Here is a 10,991-nt window from a genome sequence, read left to right on the forward strand (position 1 = left end):
CGACTGAGCCACCCAGGTGCCCCGATAAACTGTGATATTCTGTCTTACAATATCTAAGTGTTCACTCTTTCATTTTACTATTCACATTTATAACAGTGAAAAATATCAGGAGCAATCTGAACATTAACACTGTTTTGAATACATTTGACCATAAATCTTTCTGGTGAGTTATTATATTGGATCAAATATCGATACTTAAAATTTTCTTGTATAACATCTAACTAATTTTTGCAGGAGGATTGTATTGAATTAATTAGTGGCTGGGAAAGTCACTTAACCTATCTGTGCTTCAGCCTCCTCATCTCTAATATGGGAATAACATTAGTACTTACTTCACGGGTTTAAGTTGACATTTGGAAGGTACTTAGAACAGTGGATGAGGGGCATCTGGGTGGCTCATTCAGGTAAGCATCCAACTCTTGACTTCATCTCAGATCATGATCTTATGGTTTGTGAGTGTGGAGCCTGCTTGGGATTCTCTCTCTCCATCTTTCTCTACCCCTCCCCTGCTCTCTCTCTCTCTCTCCCTCAAAATAAATAAATTAAAAACTTAAAAAAAAAGAACAGTGGATGTAAAGTACTGAGAATGATACATTCTGTACAGTTGTTTGCTATTTTGATTATGCTCCTACCAACAAGGTACATTAATGTCATTTTTCTGTGTCAAGTTTGACAGCTTTTCCTTTTATTATATATTTTAAAAATACTAATTTAATAGATAAAAGTTACCCCCTTTTTATTTGCACTTCTTTGAACACTAGTAAAGTTTGACATTTTATTCTGTATTTGTTTAGCCCCTTGTATTTCTTTTGCCTGGATTTTATTCATACTTTAACTAGAGTCTCAGTGTTTCCCAATCAATGTTATGAGCTTTTTTAAAAAAATTATTTATTTAAATTCAAGTTAGTTAACATGCCATGTAGTATTGGTTCAGAGTAGAACCCGTGATTCATCACTTACATATAATACCCAGTGCTCATCCCAACATGTGCCCTCCTTAATGCCCATCACTCCTTTAGCCCATCCCCCACCCATCTCCCCTCCAGCAACCCTCATTTTGTTCTCTGTATTTAAGAATCTCTTATGGTTTTCCTTACTCTCTGTTTTTATCTTATTTTTCCTTCCCTTCTGCTTGTGTTCATCTCTTTTTATGGTGATCCTTTGCTGCCATTTATGTTAGATATTTTTCCGGTTTGTAAGATACCATTTACTAAGTTCTAGTTATTTTTGACTCTGGGTCAGAGAGGACTGGGAAGACTTTAGGGAAGAAGTCATACTTGGGCTGCTTGCTGGTTGAGCAGAGGTGAATGGACTTGGTAGATGCAGAGGCAGTGACTATGGTTCTGGAGAAAATGTCCTGTGCCAGGAATCAGAGACCACAGTTTTATTCCTGATTTTGTCTTTTAGACCAGTCAGTTAATATCTCTGAACTCAAATATACTCATCCATAAAATGGGCTCATATTAATGATTGCAGAGTATCAGTCAGGGTCAAATGAGTTTTCACATATTAAGCCTTTGCATAAACTAGACAAACCCCATGTAATTGTGAACTTATTGCTATTTTTTTTTACCGGCATATACAAATGTCAGAAGAAAGCCAATTTTGCATTTAGACTCTGTTGTGCTGGCCCGGATGGGCTTTCTATTCCTCCTGGCCTGGTTAGCTTCTTATGCAGATACCAGCTCCTTGGAACCTACCCCCAACCCTATTCACCCGTCCTTGATTTGGTCAGACTCACCTTGTTTTCTTACAGCACAGGCGCCTCTCAGTTGTAGCATTCTACACAGTTAACAGTTTCACATTTACTTATGTGAGTACCCGACAAGTGTCCATTTCTCCCTTCACACTGCAAGCTCTGTAAGGGCAGAGAACCATGCTTATTTTGCTTACATAGATTTTTCCATGTTTACTATGTCTCCGTAGGCCCTTCATTAATTTTTCTGTCATGACTACTGAGATGGTTGAATATGCATGAAAGCACTTCAGAGAGCATAACAATGTAAGGAACATGTAAGGAATGAACATGTCATGCTACAGTACTAGCAAGGGGGACAGGCGTGTGTGCATTAGACAGCAGTGTATGGAGGACAGCCATGGGAGATGAGACTGGGAAGGGGGACTGGGTTTGATCATGAGGAGCCCTGGACACCAGGTGGAAGAGTTTTCATGAATGAGATGTGCAGCCAGGAGCCCACGAAGAATTCTGAGCAGGTGTGGCATATCAAAGACATGTGTAAAGAGGATGTATGTGGCATGTACAGTGGATTGGGAGATAAAGGCTAGAGCTCATTAGGAGGCAAAGAGCTCATTATGAGCCTGTTACAATTTTCCTTTGAAAAACTATTGATCATCTGCTTTAGTGTGCTCCCACTGGAATTTGGGGGAAAGGGGGAGAATGTGAGTGGCATTTCCAGGAAAGAAATGACATCACTTGTTGGCATTAAATGGGAAAGAGAGAGGAAATTGTCACTCTAGGCAATAAACTATTAGTTCTGGAAGGGGCCTATGAGAGCATCCCTGCTAATGTCCTCAATGGCACAGTTGGGAAGTTGAGGCCAAGAAGAGGAATGCAACTGTTAAAGCCCCATAGCACACTCCATGTTAGTAGCAAGTGAGGATCTTGAAGACAGTGTTTCTGAATCATACCTACTCTCTTTTTTGATTCCTGTCAGCAATGGAGATACGTTAGTAGGAGGATTATGAATTCTATTTTATACAGGTTGGGTTTGGAAAAAATAGTGAAATAATCAAATGAAAATGGCAGGCAGTTTTACGTGTTGGGAAGAGAGTCTGGTAGGGAGGTCAGAGCTGGGGTTACATGTTGTAGACTTGGTGGCACAGAGATTTTGACTTCTGATGAGATGAAATTCTTCCTTACGAATTCACTTATTGTCTCTTTAATCTCCCATTTTTGAAAAAAGTCAATGCTATTCATAGATGTTTACTGAGCACTTGCCCTACGAAGAAAACTTAACCAGCATGATATTTAATCTTGTCATGAACTCTATGAAAGAGTTGTCATCACCCTTATTGTTCTGTTTTACAAATGAGGAAGCAGAATCACAGAAGTCAAATAACTTTCCCGGGGTACCTGGGTGGCTCGGTCGGTTAAGTGTCTGACTCTTGGTTTCGGCTCAGGTCATGGTCTCACGGTTTGTGAGTTCAATCTCCACATCGGTCTCTGTGCTCAGCACAGAGCCTGCTTGGGATTCTCTCTCTCCCCTTCTCTCTCTGCCCCTCCTCTGCTTATGCTCTTTCTCTCTCTCTCTCTAAATAAATAAACTTTAAAAAAAAAAAAAAACCTTTCCTATTGTCTATCAAATTCCTAGTGATCCTTTGAAGCAGGGTTTCTCATTCTCAGCCAGGTAATTCTTTGTTGAGGAAGGGCTGTGGGATGTTTAACAGCATCCTTGGCTTCTACCCATTAGGTACCAATAGGACTCACCCTTCACCTGTGACAACCAAACAGGACTCCAAACATTGCAGTATGTCCCCCAGTTGCGTTTGAATAGCCTTCTCTATTAAAAATCTTCTCCAGAAATTTCAACTTTAGTTGACAGGTACTTCCTCTGCATTATTGTGCCATTAACTGACATATTTTAAATAATGTTTTTGATTTTGTCTTGTTTTGTTCTTGGAAGCTTCTTCCCAAGAAGCTTATGAAGGTTTTGAGGTCAGTCTTTCACATTTCACACAATGTTGGAAGCAAGCATCTTTCATCTTTGTTCTGTTTCTTCATTCCTACTGCCATTTGCCCCCTGGTGGGGACCGTCATAATTCTTACCTCAACAGCTGAAATAATTTGGCTGGCTTCCCAGACTATATTCTCCTCCCTTTGAATTGCATCAGTCATTCCCTAATTTAAGACTCTCGCTAAAACATGGATATGATAACGCGTGTCTTTCTTTTTTAAAAACTTCTTAATGTTTATTTATTTTTGAGGCAGAGGGAGACAGTGTGCGAGTTGGGGAGGGGCAGCGAGAGAGGGAGACACAGAATCTGAAACAGGCTCCAGGCTCTGAGCTGTCAGCACAGAGCCCAATGCGGGGCTCAAACCCATGAATCGTGAGATCATGACCTGAGCCAAAGTCAGACGCTTAACTGACTGAGCCACCCAGGTGGCCCTATAACACGTGTCTTTCCTGCTTGAAACCTTATTCAGAAACACATCCTTACCCTTATATAAAAGTCATTCCACATTCTGGTATTAGTATTTCTTTCAAAAGTGATTTTTCATCACCTGCTCACGTGTAAGGTTGGCTCTAATAATAAAAAAAAAAATGTTCATTCTGTATGGCCTATGCTTCCTGTCTCCACACTGTTTCTGCTCTTCTTCCTCTCATAGTTGTTTGATTTCTCTCCGCCCTTCAGAGCTAAGCTCCAAAGTGCACATTCCCACTTTCTTCTCTCAAGCAGGAGTTGATTCTGTCCTTATTTAGAACCCCACAGACCTCTATCAATACCACTCTTATGGCTCTTAGCAATATCCATTTTGTATCAGAATTAGATATGTGCGTGTATGTTTTGTTTTTTTTCCCTTTTGCTTCATAGGTTTCAAAGTCAAATGTTTGAATCCTGATACTCACTTACTAGCCATGTTATCTTGGGCAAGTTACTTTAACTTACTAGCCCTCAGTTTTACCTCTTTACCCTTAAAATGGGGATAAATTAGTAGGTAACTCCTAGTATTGTTTAAAGATTCAATAAAAATGCAGGAAAAGTGCTTGACATAGAGCTTGGCAGATAGGAAAAATACGGCTCAACAAATACTACCTACTAGTTTTAAGCATAATCAACTTCCTCAGGAATAAACAGGCTACATCAGTTTGATTTATACTTTGCTTGGTGATGATGGGTGCGAGGTTTACTCATGAAGACTGTCAAGGGAAGTGACAGGCTACATCAGTTTGATTTATACTTTGCTTAGTGATGATGGGTGCGAGGTTTACTCATGAAGACTGACAAGGGAAGTGTCAGGAATTTTCTGTTCCTTATTATAGAATCAATACAGAAGTGATACGTGCTAATAATATAACCCCTCCAAGGAAGGCAGCTTTTAGAAGGGTTTTGCAATAGAAATTAGGGGATTTAGTGGATAATGAGGCCAGCCCTACTGAGAGTCCTCGTAGGAACTGATTGGAAGGTTCCTATGGCACAGTGAGAATGCCATGAGCCAAAGCAGATGGCACGACATCACAGAGCAGTGGAGGATAATCAGCATGGAGATGAAACACAAAAGGCTGAATGGAAATGCACGGTTCAGGGAGCATGAAATGAAAACCTAATCTTTCAGTTTGAAAGGATAGTTCCACTTGGATGTCAGAATCTTCTTTCCATACAAAGCTAAGTTTGTCAGACCAGATGATGTGGATTTGTGGTCGAAGTCTTTGCCACAAGCCCAGATGATCAATCCATCACATATTTATGTCAGAACCAAGGCTAGTGATCCCAGTGGGAAAGGGTGGAGTAGGAAGAGGTAGGATTTTGTGATTTGATACACCTGTGAGGAGCAGGGCAGACAATCGAGGATGGCCCCTGGGGTCGGTCAGAAGAGGACTATGGTATGTGTAGATGGCTCTGGCCACATACAGTGTGTAAAACTGTAGTCAGGTTTGTGAGTGGTTTCAGAAAATAGGGCTAACCCACCTGAATTGATATGGAAGGAGCCTCAAGGAGCACTGGTGTAAACAGGATGTGCAGATTTAAGGGCTGCACATACAAAAAGCCTGATAGCTCGCCCCTTTGTGATGGTCACCACAAAAGAAGTGAGACAGGGGCTCAGACAGAGCACTTATCCCATGATCCTTTTGTTCTTTTTCCTTATTTGAGCAGATTGCCTCATGAATGACCAACCAAACCTTATTTTACTGGAAAATCATTGAACTGCAATCTTTAAATGTGCTATCATTTCCCAGTTGGGGAGAAATTTCAGTGCCCTTTGCAGGTTAATCCCCTGAAAAATTTCCTATACCAAATATAGGAAGAAGGTATTGATTTAAAACACATAATACACCTATGAAAGAAATCATCTATCAAAAAAAATGAAGTTAGAGAGAAAATTGTCTGAGGGCATGATAAATGAGATTAAAATTTGTATTTTATTACAAATTCTAGCTGACTCAGTCAGAAGAGCATGTGACTCTTGACCTCAGGGTTGTGACTTTGAGCCCCACATTGGGTGTAGAGATTACTTAAAAATGAAATCTTTTAAAAAAATAAAATAAAATAATAAAACTTGTATTTTTTAATCAACTTCAAGTTCAGGGAATGCTCAGTGAGTATCTATAATATTCCACATGGCAGCAACAGCTCACCAGATGCCTGTGGTATTTAAGTGGTTTGGACCAGAAGAGAAGGAAGCTCAGCAAAAGCCTAACAATTAATTTCTGTTGCTTACCTTGTAACTTTCTTAGTGGACTGTATTCCCCAAATGTCTCCATGGATGGGCTAACATTTCCTACTATTTAGTTTCAGTAGTGGAGATCATAGATAGGATTTGGATTTCTACTTTCTGATCGCTGTGTGAATGAGCATTAAGAAGTATGCCTTGTAATATTTTTGCTCTCGTTGACCTTTTCTTCCCAACCAGCAATGAAATTCTCTATTATATTCCCCATCACACTGTATTATAATTCTGATTATAATTTAGCTCTCTAGCTCTAAGCAACTGCAAGCCCTATGGGGGCAGAACCAGGTCTCTATTGTCTCCTCCAAGAATGAATTTACTCCTCAAAATACAGCTCTAATTTAACCTACACCATGAAGTTCTAATCAGTTTTTATTTCACTTAATTGTTGCCTCCTTTGTTTCTATTGCATTTTGTTCTGTTAAAGTAGCATTTGCTGTATGGTATTATAGGTAATTGGCTGTGTCATGCTTTTTGCCTTAGATTAAATTCATCTTTAACAAAAATTTTTATTTGCATCTGTAATATTTTGGTGTTTTGAACTTAATAACTAGACCTATCTTAGAAATCTATCATTCAGCATGTGCAAAATTGGTAATGACTCTACCCCTGAAACATGCCATTCCTTTTATATCCTCCGTATGTTGATGGATCCTTATCTACTCATTTTCACACGACAGAACTCTAGAACTTGGTTCATTCTACCTTCCACCATTTATACATCTAATAACTTGCTAAATCCTATTAAGTTTACATTTGGAATAACCATTGTATTCATTCCTTTCATTTTCTTGTTTACTTAACTTAAATGAAAGTGGTCTGATCTGCTTTTCAATGGACTCTTCAGCCCTTTCCCTTTAGCCCATATTTGGCAAAGTTTCAAATATTCTAAGGAAAATAAATAAAATCAGGTACATTTCCTGCTTAAAAACCTCAAACCCCATCTTATTACCTATAGAATGCACCCAATGCATCCTGCATGGCAAGTAGAGATCTTTATGATTCAAATATTTTTTGGGTTAATTAATGCCATGGACCCATTTTTTTCATTCCACATTCATTGGCTTTTTGTGTTGTATCCATTCTTTGCTAGCCACTGGGCAAAGTACTGTGTATACTATATATTATTTATATATAATTGAATATCATATATATGAATATCATACTTATTGGGCATATCAAGATGAAAAGGACACAGCCAAGACTTTAAGAAGCAAATTCTAGTAGACAAGACCCCTATATAAACTCACACATATGACTAAGTATCATATGACTAATACCACATTAGGGAAAAACACAATTTCATGGGCACGAGAGGAGAGATGTCTCTGCTTCAGAAAGTCAGAGAAGGCTCAGAGAAGACATTTGAGCACTAAGCAAGACATTGTCACGTGGACAGAGGGGAGGGAGTCCTTTCAATCAGAGGTGATAGCTCTGATTGAACTATAACAATATACTCTTTTCAGGGAAAGAAAAAGCCTAAGGAAAAGTGTAGCTTGTTGTAGTGAGGGGAGGAGATGGGAAGGTCTGCTGTCCTAGATCTGAAGGAATGTTCATGCCCCACTAGTGATTATGAACTTTTCCCTTATTCACACAGGGAATAGTGAAACACTATGTGCATCTCACATAGATAACGCTGGTGCTTCAGTATGGGTTAAGAAGGAGAGAACCTGGAAACACAGGTATCATTGTAGAGACAACTGAAATGCTGTGGTTTGAGAACAACAGCAAGGTTGTGTTGACAGTAATGAAGAGCAGAAGATGGGTGCCAAAAGGAATCTAGAGTTGGAGTTCACAGGACTTGGTCAAATTTAGGTATATTCAGAGTGAAAGAAAGGAAAGAATATGACATGATGGGTGAATGACACTTGGCCAGTCACATAAAAGGGAGTCTTGATTCTTCATCAGGACGCACTAACCCTGATGCCCCCTGACATTGACTTCAATAAATGAGAATTTTAGTTTTCCAGCGAAGAAAACAACACAAAACGAAAAGCAAAGCAAATAAACAAATACAGAAGGACCTCCTCTCTTTGTAGTACTCACCTATGGTAACAGATAAATGAAGATTCTTGTGAACTATTTTAAGGCCCTCATCATAAAGAAGATGAAGCTTAAGAATGTGCAGAGTATTCCAAAGTGAAATGGAGGGTCAGTAAATCTAATTAAATGAGGTAACACAGCCCACTAGTGAAACTCATACCCAGCAGGATTTTCCAGAAACGGGTATAACATCACTTCTGCATATCTTATGCCACTCCTTTTTTCACACCCTACCCTCAGCCATACTAAGTGTGTTTCTCAGCCTCTCCTTACCAGTGCACAAACTCTGTTCCCTCTTCTTGTAGTAATATTCATGGAGCATTATGTCCACTGCTACACCTAGGGATAGAATGAGAAGTCAAAAGGACAGTTTCTCTGCCAGAAAAGAAAGTAAACTTCACCCCTGCAGAGTGAGGGTATAGCTCATTGTGGTCTACTGTGAGCAGGAACGTCCTCTGAAAACTTTTTTTTAACTGAAAGTGGACAGTGGGGCTCCTGGATGGTTCAGTCAGTCAGTCAGTTAAGCATCTGACTCCTGATTTCGTCTCAGGTCACAGTCTCACAGTTTGTGGGATTGAGCCCCGCTTTGGACACTGTGCTGACAGTGAGGAACCTGCTTGGGATTCTCTCTCTCTCCCTCTCTTTCGGCCCCTCCCCCACTCCTTTCTCTCTCTTTCCCTCTCTCTGTGCTCCTTCCCCACTTGCACACTCTCTCTCTCAAAATAAACACTTTTTAAAAAGGCATTTAAAATACTTCAAAGGGAAATTAAGTTTATAAATGTATTTTTTTCAGTTTTAGAGTATTAACTAATTTTTTAAAAAGATATCGAATATATTTCAGAGACCATTAAAAAAAATTTTTTTATTTGGTTAATTGGGGCATCTGGATGGCTCAGTCAGTTGAGCATCCAGATTTTGATATCAGCTCCAGTCTTGATCTCGGGTCGTGAGTTAGTGCCTGTGTTGGGCTCCATGCTGGGTATGAAGCTTACTTAAAAAATAGTAATATTAAAATTTGGTTAATTTAAAATGTTTTATAAAAAGAACAAGATTTGCAAACTAATTTGGTTGCTTAAAATGAAAGCTCTAAGATTTCACTGCCTAAGGCAGTTTTAATTTTAATCTGGAGAGAAAAGCTGTTACTCTGAGGTTTGTACAGCAGACCTCAACGTGCTGCACATAAAGGTTTGGTGACAGAACAAATAACCTCAGGATTTGTAGTATTGACCAGGAAAACCACAAAGCTAATAGCACCAGAGGCAGAAATTTTTTCCTCACTTCTCACTGCATCTGTCTCCTTCAATGGTCTCTTACAAGGATGGTGAACAATTATACCATCACTATAAAATTTACAGCCTACTGGGCATAGACATGTAAATGTGCACAAACTGTGGACTCCAGGCCCACCAGCCCTGTGGAATATGACAGTGCCTCATTTAGTAATGATGGTGGGGTCGTTGTGGGGCCGAAGTTTAAAGTCTCAACTAAAGACATCCTTGATAAATAATGTAACCCTTTTATAGATCATAACTTTTTTCCAGATAAATTAACAATTCCTTCCAAATATATACTGTTTGCACCCTTTCCAAGTAGCTCTTTGGGTTTTCCTCTTCAGGGCTACATCATGGTCAACTTTCTTCTCCCTTTTCCCAGTGTTGTGGGTCTCCTTTTCCTGTGGATACATGAAAGCCTTTTTCATCTCTTGGCAAAAAAGGCAATCTTAGAGTAGTATTTAGGTTATAATTGTCCATGAGAATAAGTCTGTAACTTAGATATTTTGAGGAACTGGGATGAGATGGTGGGTTCTCATCCCTGGCTGGTGAGCAATTATTTTCTTCCTCTCAGCAAAGCAGTTTGAAAAGTAATTAATCAGCTGAGGTCAAATAGGTTTTTGCCTGCTTTCTCCTCTAGCATTTTGATGGTCTCCTGTCTTAGGTTTGGGTCTTTAATCCGTTGTGAGTTTATTTTTGTGTATGGTGTAAGAAAGTGGCCCAGGTTCATTTTTCTCCATGTCACTGTCCAGTTTTTCCCACCACCATTTGCTAAAGAGACTGTCTTTATTCCAATGGATATTCTTTCCTGCTTTGTCAAAGATTAGTTGGCCATACATTTGTGGGTCCATTTATGAGTTCTCTATTCTGTTCCATTGATCTAAGTGTCTGTTTTTGTGCCAGTACCGTACTGTCTTGATGATTACATCTTTGTAACACATCTTGATGTCTGGGATTGTGATGCCTTCAGCTTTGGTTTTCTTTTTTAGGATTGCTTTGGCTATTCGGGGTCTTTTCTCGTTCCTTACAAATTTTAAGATTGTTCTCGCTTTGTGAAGAATGCTGGTGTTATTTTGATAGGTATTGTATTGAATATGTAGGTTGATTTGGGTAGTATCGACATTTTAACAATATTTGTTTTTCCAATCCATAAGCATGGAATATTTTTCCATTTCTTTCATATTTTTAATTTTTCAAATGAATTGAAATTCATTTCAATTTCTTTCATAAGCTTTCTATAGTTTTCAGTGTACAGATTTTTCGTCTCT

Source organism: Acinonyx jubatus, chromosome A1 (assembly GCF_027475565.1).
Source record: "Acinonyx jubatus isolate Ajub_Pintada_27869175 chromosome A1, VMU_Ajub_asm_v1.0, whole genome shotgun sequence".
NCBI lineage: Eukaryota > Metazoa > Chordata > Mammalia > Carnivora > Felidae > Acinonyx > Acinonyx jubatus.